Source organism: Portunus trituberculatus, chromosome 45, assembly GCF_017591435.1.
Source record: "Portunus trituberculatus isolate SZX2019 chromosome 45, ASM1759143v1, whole genome shotgun sequence".
NCBI classification, from domain to species: domain Eukaryota; kingdom Metazoa; phylum Arthropoda; class Malacostraca; order Decapoda; family Portunidae; genus Portunus; species Portunus trituberculatus.
In genome coordinates, this window is record NC_059299.1 from 4,904,980 (window position 1) to 4,919,979 (window position 15,000).

At 41.9% G+C, this 15,000-nt stretch overlaps 1 pseudogene; it reads left to right on the forward strand.

Annotated features, from left to right (window-relative positions):
- Positions 1-14,647: 14,647 nt before the first annotated feature.
- Positions 14,648-15,000, forward strand: part of LOC123519243 — a 40,245-nt pseudogene continuing 39,892 nt past the window's right edge.

Genomic DNA, 15,000 nt, shown 5'->3' on the forward strand with positions numbered 1-15,000 from the left:
CCAGCCAGTCAGTCAGTCAGTCAGTCAGTCAGTCAGTCAGTCAGTCAGTCAGTAAGTCAGTTAGTCAGTCAGTCAGATAGTGGGATATTTACTCAGTCAGGCAGTTAGTTAATGAGATATTCAGTCAGTCATTATTAGGAGTAGGCAGTAGTCACCTGCCGCCCGGTGGAATACTCCAGGAGAGGTACTTACGGGGATGTAGGCAGTGCTGCAGACTGAGTGATTCCCCGTGTCCTCTCTTCCCGGTTCCCTTTGTGGTCTCATTTATACAATTGAGCAGCTGCAGCCTGCCCTCTAAAGACAACTTCTACTACTTCCTACACTACACTACAACACCTTACACTTTTACACTCTCTTCAAATCAAAATTTAATAATGGCTTCACCACGCCCTGCCTCGGAGTCCCCCTCTGGGGAGGGGACCATAAATGTCCCCAGGTCGGACTGCCCCTCTGCTGTCGACCTTGGGTGTCTTGACACTTCATCTAATACTTTCACTATCAATTTCTGCAACATTCGTGGCCTTCGTTCTAATTTTCAATCTGTGGAACACCACCTCTCCTCTACTAAACCTCATCTTCTCTTCCTAACCGAAACACAGTTGTCTGTGACTACTGACAGCAGCCCCTTTTCTGTTCCCTCCTACTTGCTCTATCCTCATTTTCAATCCAAAGCTGGATGTTGCGCATACGTGCGTAACGACACCACTTGCTCTCGTGCCCACAATCTTGAATCTTCAGAATTTTCTACCATCTGGCTAAGACTTCAATGTCACTCTCTAACTAAATTCATCTGTGCTGTATACCTCTCACCTAATTCCTCTGACTATGTAAAATTCTTTGACTATTTGACTTCCAAGGTGGAGCACATCTTATCTCACTTTCCTTTTGCTGAGATCTCCATTTTAGGGATTTCAATGTTCACCACCAGCTTTGGCTTTCATCTTCTTTCACTGACCAACCTGGTGAACAAACCTTCAACTTTGCTATCCTTCATGACCTAGAGCAGCTAGTGCAGTTCCCTACCCGTATTCCTGACCGCCTTGGAGACACGCCCAACATTCTTGATCTTTTCCTAACCTCCAACCCTTCTGCTTACTCTGTTAAACTTTCCTCTCCGTTGGGCTCCTCCGACCACAATCTAATTTCCGTTACCTGTTCTATCACTCCAGTGCAGCCTCAGGACCCGCCTAAGCGGAGGTGCTTCTGGCATTTTAACTCTGCTAAGTGGGAGGAACTAAGGCAGTACTATTCTGATTTCCTTGGGATGATTATTGTTTTCATGTCAGAGATCCTTCTCTTTGTGCCGAGCGCATAACAGAGGTGATTATCTCTGGCATGGAGCTATACATTCCTCATACTTTCTCTAACCCTAAAGCTAAAAAGCCTTGGTTTAACTCTGCTTGTTCTCGTGCTGTCAATGATAGAGAGGCGGCTCACAAACGGTTCCGTAGCCATCCAACTGCTGAAACTCATGCCCTATATATTTCTGCCCGTAATCATGCCAAATCTATTCTCCAACTTACTAAAAACTCTTTCATCAATAGAAAATGTCAAAGTCTTTCCAATTCTAACTCCTCTCGAGATTTCTGGCATCTAGCCAATAATATCTCTAACAACTTTACTTCTTCGTCTTTCCCTCCTTTACTTCATCCAGATGGCTCTACAGCTGTCTCTTCTTTTCTAAAGCTGAACTCTTCGCTCAAACCTTTGCTACCAACTCAACTTTGGATGATTCTGGGCATATTCCTCCTACTCCTCCACCCTCTGACTACTTCATCCCTAAAATTAAAATTCTTTATAAAGACGTTTTCCTGGCCCTCTCTGGCCTTGATTCTCGGAAGGCTTACGGTCCGGATGGAGTCCCTCCTGTTGTTCTCAAAAACTGTGCTTCCGAACTCGCTCACTGCCTGGTCAAACTCTTTCATCTGTGTCTCTCTACTTCTATTTATCCTTCTTGCTGGAAGTTTGCTCACATTCAACCTGTCCCTAAAAAAGGTGACCACTCCAATCCTTCTAACTACCGCCCTATAGCTTTGATTTCCTGCCTTTCTAAAGCCTTTGAGTCTATCCTTAATAGGAAGATAATGAGGCATCTATCAGCTCACAACCTTCTCTCTGATTGCCAGTATGGTTTCCGTAAAGGCAGATCTACTGGTGATCTTCTTACTTTCCTAACTGAATCTTGGTCATCCTCTTTTAGGGACTTCGGTGAAACCTTTGCTGTCGGCCTTGACATATCGAAAGCCTTCGATAGAGTCTGGCACAAATCTTTAATTTCTAAACTACCCTCCTACGGATTCTATCCTTCTCTCTGTACCTTCATCTCCAGTTTCCTTTCCGATCGTTCTATTGCTGCTGTAGTAGACGGTCACTGTTCTTCCCTAAAACTATCAACAGTGGTGTTCCACAGGGTTCTGTCCTATCACCCACTCTCTTTCTATTATTCATCAATGATCTCCTAAATCTGACTCAATGCCCTATCCACTCCTATGCTGATGATACCACCTTGCATTATTCAACAGCGTTCAACAGACGCCCAACCCAACAACAATTAAATGACTCAAGGCGAGATGCTATAGGACGCCTAACTTCTGATCTTTCACTTGTTTCTGATTGGGGCAGAGAAAACCTGGTTTTGTTCAATGCCTCAAAACTCAATTTCTACAACTATCTACTCGACATAACCTTCCAGACAACTATCCTCTCTTCTTCAATAACACTCAACTTCCCTCTCCTCTACATTAAACACACTCGGTCTATCCTTCACTAAAAATCTAAACTGGAAATTTCACATCTCTACTCTTGCTAAATCAGCTTCCAAGAAGTTAGGTGTCCTGTGGCGTCTTCGTCCATTTTCTCTCCCTCCCAGCTGCTTGCTCTGTACAAGGGCCTTATCCGCCCGTGTATGGAGTATGGCTCTCATGTCTGGGGGATCCACACACAGCTTTACTAAACAAGGTGGAATCTAAAGCTTTTCGTCTTATCAACTCTTCTCCTCTAACTGACTGTCTTGATTCTTTAAGTCACCGCCGCAATGTTGCATCTTTATCTGTCTTCTACCGCTGTTTTCATGCTGTCTGCTCTTCTGAACTTGCTAACTGCATGCCTTCCCCTCCTGCGGCCTCGCTGCACAAGACTCTCTACTTCTTCTCATCCCTATTCTGTCCATCTTCCTAATGCAAGAGTTAACCAGTATCTTCACTCCTTCATTCCCTACACTGGTAAACTCTGGAACTCTCTACCTGTGTCTGTATTTCCACCTGCCTATGACTTAAACTCTTTCAAAAGAGGAGTGTCAAGACACCTCTTACGTTAACTGGACCCTCCTTTTAGATTTTTTTGTTTTTTCTTTCTCCTACTTTCCTCTCAACAGGGCCTGGCAACCAGCGGGATTTTTTTTTTCCAACACTGTTTTCCCTTGGCCAGTGCCCTTGTAATGTAAAAAAAAAAAAAAAAAAAGTCAGTCAGTAAGGTAGTTATCAATCTACTCAACAGTCAGTCAATCAATTAGTCTCGTAGTCAGTCTGTCAGTGATTCTCTTATTAGTTAATTAGTGTATCAGTCAGTTAATCAGTCTTTCAATCAGTCAGTTCGATAGTCAGTCAGTCAGTCAGTCAGTCAGTCAGTCAGTCAGTCAGTCAGTCATTGCTTTGAGGTCATCGAGGAGAAATTATTTTAAAACCTCGACTTGAACTTGGGTGGTTTGGTGGCAAGCCAGCGATTAGAACATCCCCGAGAGAGAGAGAGAGAGAGAGAGAGAGAGAGAGAGAGAGAGAGAGAGAGAGAGCCATTGTGTGTGTATGAGTTTAATTACAACGTTGGTACCAAATGTTAAATTCATACGTATGACCAGCAATCTCTCTCTCTCTCTCTCTCTCTCTCTCTCTCTTGTCTTGTTTACGTAAAATATCAAAAGTTTCGTCTTCTTTGATACAATTACTACATGCTAAACACACACACACACACACACACACACACACACACACACACACACACACACACACACACACACACACACACACACACACACACACACACACACACACACACACACACACACACTCTCTCTCTCTCTCTCTCTCTCTCTCTCTCTCTCTCTCTCTCTCTCTCTCTCTCTCTCTCTCTCTCTCTCTCTCTCTCTCTCTCTCTCTCTCTCTCTCGGCCTTGCTGTTACCACACTACTGCTAACTATGTCTTGTCTTCGCCCACCAGATGACGTCTCAATGGCTCAGCACTTTTTTGCCTTCCATTCACCCTCTCTATCTGTCTAACCATTGATTTGCCTGTCTGTCTGTCTGTCTGTCTGTCTGTCTGTCTGTCTGTGTATGTATTTTATTTCCTGTCTCTGTTTAAGTTGTAGTTTTTTTTTTAATTTGTAAGATTTATTGCTTTTTTTTATCTTGTTTGATATGTAAGTTCGTTTGTGGGTTTGTTTGTTTTTTTCTGTTGGTTTTCTTGTTTGTTTGTGTGTTTTGTTTATTTTTGTATCTAGTTTATTTCCTTTTTGTATTTTTCTCTCCTTTTTTTGTTTTATTTCTTATTCATTCGTTTATTTTTTTTTCGATATATATTCTTCCGTTTTTGTTAATCTCTCTCTCTCTCTCTCTCTCTCTCTCTCTCTCTCTCTCTCTCTCTCTCTCTCTCTCTCTCTCTCTCTCTCTCTCTCTCTCTCTCATGTCGTCTAATCGATGTTACACGCGCGAGAATGACAAGTTAATATTACGTTGGGTTGTGTAATTTCTTGACTTCGTGTGTGTGTGTGTGTGTGTGTGTGTGTGTGTGTGTGTGTGTGTGTGTGTGTGTGTGTGTGTGTGTGTGTGTGTGTAGGGCACGATTGGTTAATGTCGTGTTGTGGACTGGTCTTTTTTTTGGTGTGTGTATGTATGTGTGTATGTATGTATGTGTGTATGTATGTGTGTTTATAAATGTATATGTATAGTCGTGATGATTGAAGGAGGGACATTATCTCACTTTCACTTCAGTTTTTCCTCTTTAAATTCGCTCCTGATCTATAAAAATGTAACAATTATCTGAGTTCTCTCCTTTTTCTTGAGTTTTTTTTGTTTCATTATACTTTCACTAGATCAAATGACTTAAAATTTTATCTTATTTTTGTCTAGTCTATTGTTCACTATTTTCTTCAGCATTTCCCCGCTTCAGTACTGGTACGCAATTTGTACCATGAGATTTGTGTTCGATTAGACCATTTTATTGACATTCGGGAGGATCTATGGAGGTCAGAAGAATAATGGCCTCAGTCTTCACACTTTTAATCCCTACATTTGTTTCTGAAGCTGTATGAAATCAAATAGTAAGCAGAATGAATATGGAAACGCGTCATGGTACTGAAGGGATTAAACATATATTCTGTCAAATAGCAAGTCTGTACACCATTACACAGATCAGCTCTCCTATTACACTTATCCTCTGTGTTGTTCGATCTCTAACACAACAAAACAATTAAGCTCTGCCCTGCAATACCAACCAAAATATCAAGACACTTATAAGAAACAGGAAAAATACAAAGGTTTAAAGTGACATACCGTAATTAATTTTATCGACTTTGATAGTTGAGTTTTTTTTTTTTAATGTAAGAGGGGAAAACTAGCCAAGGATAACATAAAAAGAGAGAATAAAAAGCTCCACAAAGTTGCCAGTCTCCGTGCAAGTTTGGGAGAGTTAACCAGAAAAAATGGATAATCCTTTAGCTGTTCATCTTTATTTACAACATCAGGGGTAATTCTTTGGCTAATTCTATCGGCTCTATAAGGAGACTGGCAACTGAATGGGCCCTTTTTTTCTTTATATTTTTGTTGTCTTTGGCCAGTCCTTCTCTCTTACATAAAAAAAAAAGAAGCTATTTACTACACAGCCTTCCCTTCCTCTCATACTTATCTTCATCTTTTTCTCTCACAGTTGGCGACAAAGAGGCGATTGACAGATGGCGCTGCTGGGACGCTAAAATGGTGAGTGTTGCAAGTCAGATTAATGTCCGTATTTAGAAACACTTTGCTCTCTCACCACGACTATTTTCCAAGGACACAGAGATGACAAGCTGTGTTTCTGCGGGTGTTTCTCGTGTGAATTGTGAAGTAACCTTGTTCATTTGTCATCAGAACCATAAAAACACGCCTGAAAACTTGCGTCACTTAAACTGGAGCCTTTGGAAATAGTGGAGGTGCTGCCCTGAACTATTGATGAATATGGTCCATAGTCAGTCAGGGCTGTATCTGAATTCCCATGCACTGAAGTATTTATGTGGTCCCTTACCCGCAGCCACTACCTTCTCCAGCTCCACCCTTTCCACCTTATCCAAGCCTTGTCAATCCACGCAGCCACTTATCCTTCGTTGCTAGTAAAAGGCAAAAGCTGTTTTCTGTATTATTCAGAGAGAGAGAGAGAGAGAGAGAGAGAGAGAGAGAGAGAGAGAGAGAGAGAGAGAGAGAGAATATGCATCTGTTTGTTTATCTGTTATTACTTCTATGTATAGTGTAATCTACGTATATAGCGATTGTAAGAAGCTTTGGGAGGGAGGGAGGGAGGGAGGGAGGGAGGGAGGGAGGGAGGAGGGAGGGAGGGAGGGAGGGAGTATAGGAGAGAGAAATGTCACTGAATGGAGAGGAGAGAGAGGAGGAGGAGGAGGAAGGTAACATTAATTTTACGTGAAGGGAAGAAAGTAGGAAAGGATTGAGAGATTTATTTATTTTATCGATGGAGCTAAAGGAGGAGGAAGGTAGAGAAGAGAAGGAATAGAAGGAATAGAAGGAACGGGGGGAAAGATAAAGGAAAGCAGCGTATTTTTAGTGAAGAGGAAAGCAAAAGAGGAGAAAAGGAGAGAGAAGGAGGGAAGGGAATGAAGGAAAACAGGAGAGAAGTCATTATTTTCAGTGGAGGAGAAAGAGATGAGAGAGAGAAAATAATAATTCCACTGGAGGAAGAGTGGAAGGGAAGCAAAACGAGTGGATGAAAGGAGAGATGAACTTTATTTTCGGTGGAGGGAGGGGAGAGAAAATGGGAGAAGGAATCAGATTTTCACTTGAGGGAAGAAGGAAAGAGGGAGATAAGAGAAAGGAGAGAAAAGGGAATGAAATAGAAAAAAAGAGGAAAGGAGGAGGAAAATAGATGAATCATTATTAGTAAGAGAGAGAGAGAGAGAGAGAGAGAGAGAGAGAGAGAGAGAGAGAGAGAGAGAGAGAGAGAGAGAGAGCTGTACATTCTGGTATCCCTCCACGCGGCGTCCTTTTCCCAGGTAAGGGCGTGAGAGAGGACGTGCAGGGGGAGCTTAGCCAGACTCACCTGTCCCACCTAAGCTCACTGTGAAGACGCTGAGGTTAATTAATATCGTTAGCTTAGGTTAGGTTAGCTTGTTTAAGTTGGGTTAGATTAGGTTAGGTTAAAGTTTAGTTAGGCTAGGTTAGGTTAGGTTGAAAAAGGTTAGGTTAGGTTAAAAATTATGTTAGGTTAGATTAAAATTGTTAGGTTAGGTTAGGTTGAACAAGTTAGGTTAGGTTAGAAATTAGGTTAGGTTAAGTTAGGTTACTTCTTATTTATTTTATATCTAGTTTCTTTTTCCTTATTAGTGTTTCTGTTACCATAAAGACACTGAGATGAATTGAGTTAGGTTCCCTTCAGTACTGGGCCGCATTTTGTTTACCATGAATGTAGATAGGAGTGATTTATGGAGTTCAGAAGATTAATGGCTAGAATGCTCACTGTTTTAATCCCCACATGTATAGAATTGCATCATGTTTTTTTTTTTCCTTACTTATCTAACTTTCTTTTCCTTAGTGTTTCTGTTACCATAATGACACTAAGATGAATTAATACCGGTATTCTTAACACCAATTTACCTTGTGTTTATCTAGAGACGTTTTAAATTGCATAACATCTCTTTACCTTGTGTTTATTTAGTGACGTTCGTGAATCAGCAGAGCGTAGTGTGGGAGTGTTTATTTTGTCTTTTCTGTACATTAATTTATTTTCATTGTGGCAATAAAAAAAAAAAAAATGGTTAGGATTTAGAAATAATTTAGTTGTGTAGTATTCCATCAGTAATTTAGTCTTAAAGGTGATGGACAGCTGACTTTTTTTTTTTTAGAGAGAGAGAGAGAGAGAGAGAGAGAGAGAGAGAGAGAGAGAGAGAGAGAGAGAGATTCATTCCTCCCTATCCCACATTTTCTATTTTCTCTCTCTCTCTCTCTCTCTCTCTCTCTCTCTCTCTCTCTCTCTTTACCTTTTTCCGTTTTCCATTAGCTTTTTATATTCGTTCCCAAAGAGAGAGAGAGAGAGAGAGAGAGAGAGAGAGAGAGAGAGAGAGAGAGAGAGAGAGAGGAAAAAGGAGAGAGAAAACCCAACCACACGGAAAGGAGAAAACGAAGAGATAATTGTGTGTGTGTGTGTGTGTGTGTGTGTGTGTGTGTGTGTGTGTGTGTGTGTGTGTGTGTGTATGGAGGATTTTAGGCTCTTATATATCTCAGTGTGAAGAGGATATGGAGAGGAGGAGAGGGGAAAGGGGGGGCAACAATAGGGATAGGGGGAGAGAGAGGAAGGGAGGGAGAGTGTAAGGTGAAGGCCATTTATGCATTATTTGTTATAGTTTGCCCTCGTTCGTGTAGGATATAGAAAATGGGAGAAGCTTGGAATAGGTACGCGTTTTCTGTTATCCACTATTCCTCATCCACCCCACTCTCTCTCTCTCTCTCTCTCTCTCTCTCTCTCTCTCTCTCTCTCTCTGCATTCATTCACATCATCGTCATTTTAAAGTTTCAAGGTGACGTGTTCTGGTGGTGGTGGTGGTGGTGGTGTGACGTCATCGAGTCCCGTCCTTGCCTGCCCTTGTTCCTCCTGCCCCAGAGACCACCACCACCACCACCACCACCACCACCACCACCACCACCACCACCACCACCACCACCACCACCACCACCACCATCACTGGGTTTAAAGGGGATGACGCCCCCTTACTACTCCATCCAGACCATAAGGAAGGGGCCTAGGTGTCGGGGGGGCGAGGAGAGAGAGAGAGAGAGAGAGAGAGAGAGAGAGAGAGAGGGGGAGGGGGAGGTGAGAGTGGTGGCCATGGGGAAGGTGTAGGAGTTTATGGGGGTGAATTATGGACCCACGCGCGTGCACCATAGCAGGGCCACTGTGTCACGGGAAACAGATTGCAAACATGAGAGCTGTAAAGGTGAGTGGCGCGGCTGACTCAGTGGTGCCTTGCCGCGGTGCTCGTCTCCGTGTCGTTAGGGGTAAGGTGTCTGTTGAAGCTTGTGTGTGTGTGTGTGTGTGTGTGTGTGTGTGTGTGTGTGTGTGTGTGTGTGTGTGTGTGTGTGTGTGTGTGTGTGTTTATTTCTTTTTTCTTTTTTTTTCCTTTTAAGTTGGCAAATGTCTTTCATTATCGTAAGGCAAGGTGTCTGATGGTGCTTGTTCTGCGTTAGTGTTTTTTGTGTTGCTAATCTACTCTGTCTATTCTTTATCCTCGTGTTGATGGGGCAAAGTATCTGATGCAGTTTGTATTCCTGTTTGTTTATTTCCTATTTTTGTACAGCTTGCGTCACTATATTACTAAGGGGAAAAAGATCTGATGCTGCTTTTCCTTTAATGCGTTTTTCTTTGCTGTTTGAGTTTTTTTTTTTACAAATATTCATTCATTTACTAGTTTTTGGAGAGCTTGCGTTACTAATCTATCCCTGTATCAGTAAGGGGGAGATGGGGCAAGAGATATGATGCTGCTTTTTTTTTATGTAAGAGAGAGGGCCAGCCAAGGGCAACAAAATATTGAAAAAAATAAATAAATAAAGGCCCACTTGAATGCTGGTTCTCTAGAAGACAAGTAGAGGGTTAGCCAAAATTATGAAGCAAATGTCTTGGTACTTCCTTCTTCCAAGAAGTCAAGTCGTAGGAAGACGGAAATACAGAAGCAGGTAGGGAGTTCCAGAGTTAACCAGAAAAAGGTATGAATGATTGATTGATTGATTGATTAAGTCTTACGTTAGAGAGTTGGACATACTAGGGATAAGAGGAAGAAGAAAGCCTTGTGCAGCGAGGCCGCAGGAGGAAGGGAGGCATGCAGTTAGCAAGATCATTAGAATAGTTAGCATGAAGTTAGTAATAAAAGATAGAAAGAGATGCAACACTTCGGCGGTGAAAAAAGGCTGAAGTCAGAGTCAGAGTCAGAGGAAGGGAGTTGATGAAACGAAAAGATTTTGATTCCACCCTATCTAATAAAACTGTGTGAGTGGAACTCCCCCCTAACATGCGAAGAGTACTCCATACAGAAGCGGATAAGGCCCTTGTTCAGGGTAAGCAGTTGGAACTGGCGGGGACACCTCAGGAAGCCTAACTTCGTGGAAGCTGTTTTAACAAGAGATGAGATGTGAAGTTTCCAGTTAAGATTATGAGTAAAAGACAGACCGAGGATATTCATTGTGGAAGAGGGAGACAGTTGAGTATCATTGAAGAAGAGGGGATAGTTGTCTGGAAGGTTGTGTCCGGTTAATAGATGGAGGAATTGAATTTTTGATGCATTGAAAACTACTAGATTTTCTCTGCACTGATCGGAAAAAATTAGAAAGATAGAAAATCAGGCGTTCTGTGGCGTCCCTGCGTGATCTGTTGACTTCCTGAAGGGTTGGTCGTCTCTGAAAGGGCGCGGACAGATCTCTTAAGGGGACAAGAGATCAGATGCTGCATGTTCTTAAGGGCTCAATATATTTGATGCTGTTTGTTCTTTAAAATTATATCTACTTTATTGATACCATGAAAACTCTTAACAAAATAATAAATGAAAAACAGTGTCCACAAAACCTACATTTTAAAAGACTTTTTTTTTTTTTCAGTTATACGAGTTTCTAAGGTAGTTTGATAGTTCTATTGACAAATTCATATGATTTCTACTTTATATATAGCTAAAACACTCGTACGAACCAAGCTTCTCATATCTCTGGACTTTGAATTATAAAATTGTGGCAACATAACCTATATTTCAAAAATATTCTTGGTTCAGTCACACGGGTTTTTAAGGGAAGGTTGATGATTCTTTCGACAGATTAAAAAGATATTTACCATATCAAAAGCAAAAACACTCCTACTAGAGTTTCTCATAACTGTGGACTTTGAAAATTTATGACAATATAATTTATTTCTAAAAGGCTCTTGTTTCAGTAAAACGGTTTTTGAGGGTAATTTCATGGTTCGATTGGCAGGTTAACATGATTTTTACCTTATCAATAGTAAAAAACACTCCTTCGGATAAATTTTATCATCTCTGTGGACTTTGAAAAATAGTGGCTACATAACCTATATTTTCAATAGACTCTTGTTTCAGTTACACGGGTTTTTAAGAGTAGTTTGATGGTTCTATTGACAGATTAATGTGATTTCTACTCTATATATAGCAAAAAACACTCATTCGAACCAAGCTCCTCCTATCTGTGGATTTTGAAAATTGTGGTAACATAAGCTATATTTTAAAAAGACTCTTGGTTGACTCACACGGGTTTTCAAGGGAGATTTGACGATTTTCTTGATAGATTAACATGATTTCTACCTTATGAAAAGCAAAAAACACTCTTATGAACAAATTCACTCATAACTGTGGACTTTGAAAAACAGTGGCCACATAACCTATATTTTTAAAAGACTTGTTTCAGTTAGACGGGTTTTTAAGGGCATTTTGATAGTTCGATTGACTGATTCCTGTGATTTCTACTTTATATGTAGCAAAAACACTCTTACGAACCAAGCTCCATATGTCTGTAAAATTTTGAAATTTTGGCAATATATCCTATATTTTAAAAAGATTCTTGTTTCATTGACACGGGTTTTTAAGGGAGGTGTGATGGTTCTATTAATAGGTCAATATGATATCTACCTTATCAAAAGCAAAAATACTCTTATGAACAAAGTTCCTCATAACTGTGGACTTTGAAAAATAGTGACCACATAAGTTGTATTTCTAATAGACCCTTTTTTCAGTAACAAGTTTTTTTAAGAATAATTTCATGGTTCCATTGACAGATTAACATGATTTCTACCTTATCAATAGCAAGAACACTCTTACGGATAAATTTTATCATCTCTGTGAACTTTGAAAAATAACCACATAACCTATATTTAAAAAAATAAAAATTCTTGTTTCATGGAGACGGTATTCTAAGGGTATTTTGATTGTTCTGTTGATAGATTCATATGATTTCTACTTTATATATAGCAAAAGTCACTCATACGAATCAAGCTCCTCATTTCTATGAACTTGGAAAATTGTGGCAACATAACCTATATTTAAAAAAAAATTCTTGTTTCAGTCACACGGGTTTGTAAGGGAGTTTGATGGCTCTATTGACAGATTAACATGATATCTACCTTATGGAAAGCAAAAACACTCTTACTAACAAAGATCCTCATGACTGTGGATTTTGAAAAATAGTGGCCACATATGTTGTATTTCTAAAAGGCTCTTGTTTCAATAAAAGGGTTTTTAAGGGTTGTTTCATGGTTCCATTAACAGATAAACATGATTTCTACGTTATCAATAGCAAAAACATTCATACAAACCAAGCTTCTCATTTCTGTGCACTTTGAAAATTGTGGCAGCATGACATATTTTGAAAAGACTTGTTTCAGTCACACTGGTTTTAAGGGAGGTGTGATTGTTCTACTGACAGACTAGCATGATATATACCTTATCGAAAGCAAAAACTCTTACGAAGAAAGTTCCTCATAACTGTGGACTTCGAAAAATAGTGACTTCATATGTTTTACTTTTAAAGATTCTTTTTCAGTAACTCGGTTTTCTAAGGGTAGTTTCATGGTTTCATTGACAAATTAATATGATTTCTACCTTATCAATAGCAAAAACACTCTTACAGATATATTTGATCATCTCGGTGGATCTTGAAAAATAGCTGCCACATGATATATTTTTAAAAGACTCTTGTTTCAGTCACACGGGTTTTTAAGTGTAGTTTGATGGTTTTAGTGACAGATTAAAGTGTTTCTTTGTTCTGTTTGAATCTCCCGCTGAGGCTGAGAAGTGTGAGGTGAGCCGGGGAGCCGCGGAGCCACGCATACTGTAGTGGGTGTATTATTTAACTCATTAAAGGCGATAGAAGGAGGTTGAAAGAGGATTGGTTTGATGGATCAGGTGGGGGGTTTAATTAGAGTGGAGGAAGTGGTTTTGGTGGTGGTGGTGGTATAATGAGTGTGTGTTAATGTAATGGTCTGTTAGGTAATTGTTATTGTGTCCGGCCTCAGTAAATCTTTGTCGTATTTACATGAGTATTTATAGGTTGGTGGTGGTGGTGGTGGTGGTGGTGGTGGTGGTGGCGGTGGTGGTGCAGTTTCTCCTTGTGTTATTTTGTGTAGGTAATCGAGTCAAGGTACCGTTACAATGGTGCGTGTTTGTGGTAATTGTTTGTGTGTAATCTTTTTTTTTTTTCAGGGTTATTTTATCTTCAATTTTTATTTTATATATTTTTTTTATTCCTGCTCGTATTTCATTGTTGTTTTTACTTTGAGGTTCCCCATTCATTTCAACTTGATCCAATTAACAAAGGTTCATATTGTCGCGTTGAGTCTAAACATACCTGCCTGCTCCTTGCCTGGGCGTGGGTGCGGGCGTGGACGTGGGCGTGGCAAAATATCTACTCTATTATATAACGTGAGGTTTGGGTAGCGTGGCGTGATGTGTGTGTGTGTGTGTGTGTGTGTGTGTGTGTGTGTGTGTGTGTGTGTGTGTGTGTGTGTGTGTGTGTGTGTGTGTGTGTGTGTTACGACCCTCACGACAGGTGCATTTACTAATTGTTGACCTACCTGTGTGTGTGTGTGTGTGTGTGTGTGTGTGTGTGTGTGTGTGTGTGTGTGTGTGTGTGTGTGTGTGTGTGTGTGTGTGTGTGTGTGTGTGTGTGTGTGTGTGTGTGTGTTAATTTTTCCGCAGACTTGAGTGTCATTGGTGTTAATTGAGAGAGAGAGAGAGAGAGAGAGAGAGAGAGAGAGAGAGAGAGAGAGAGAGAGAGAGAGAGAGAGAGAGAGAGAGAGTGTTTTCCTTTCTTTTGTTTATTTATTTTTTTTTATTTTCCACATTTTTTTCACCCACAGATTTTTTTTCATCTTCCATTTTCCTCCATATTGCTTATTTTCATCTTCAGCAGCAGCAGCAGCAGCAGCAGCAGCAGCAGCAGCAGTAGCAGCATGCAGCAGCAGCAGCAGGCAGCAGGCAGCAGCAGCAGCAGCAGCAGGCAGCAGGCAGCAGCAGCAGGCAGCAGGCAGTAGCAGCAGGCAGCAGGTAGCAGCAGGCAGCAGCAGCAGTCAGCAGGTAGCCGCAGGCAGCAGCAGCAGGTACCAGCAAGCAGCAACAGTAGACAGCAAGTAGCAGCAGACAGCACCAGCAGGCAGAAGGTAGCAGCAGCAGCAGCAGCAGCAGCAGCAGCAGCAGCAGCAGCAGCAGCAGCACCAGCAGCAGGCAGCATCAGCAGCAGCAGCAGGAGCAGCAGGCAGCAGCAGCAGCAGCAGCAGCAGCACCAGCAGCAGCAGGCAGCAGCAGCAGGCACCAGGCAGCAGCAGCAGCAGGCAGCAGCAGCAGGCAGCAGGCAGCAGCAGGCAGCAGCAGCAGGCAGCAGCAGCAGCAGTAGCAGCAGGCAGCAGGCAGCAGCAGCAGGCAGCAGCAACAGCAGGAAGCAGGCAGCAGCAGCAGCAGCAGCAGCAGCAGCAGCAGGCAGGCAAGCAGCAGCAGCAGCAGCAGCAGCAGCAGCAGCAGCAGCAGCAGCAGCAGCAGCAGCAGCAGCAGCAGCAGCAGCAGCAGCAGCAGCAGCAGCAGCAGCAGCAGCAGCAGCAGCAGCAGCAGCAGCAGCAGCAGCAGCAGCAGCAGCAGCAGCAGCAGCAGCAGGCAGGCAAGCAGGCAGCAGCAGCAGCAGCAGCAGCAGCAGCAGCAGCAGCAGCAGCAGCAGCAGCAGCAGCAGCAGCAGCAGCAGCAGCAGCAGCAGCAGCAGCAGCAGCAGCAGC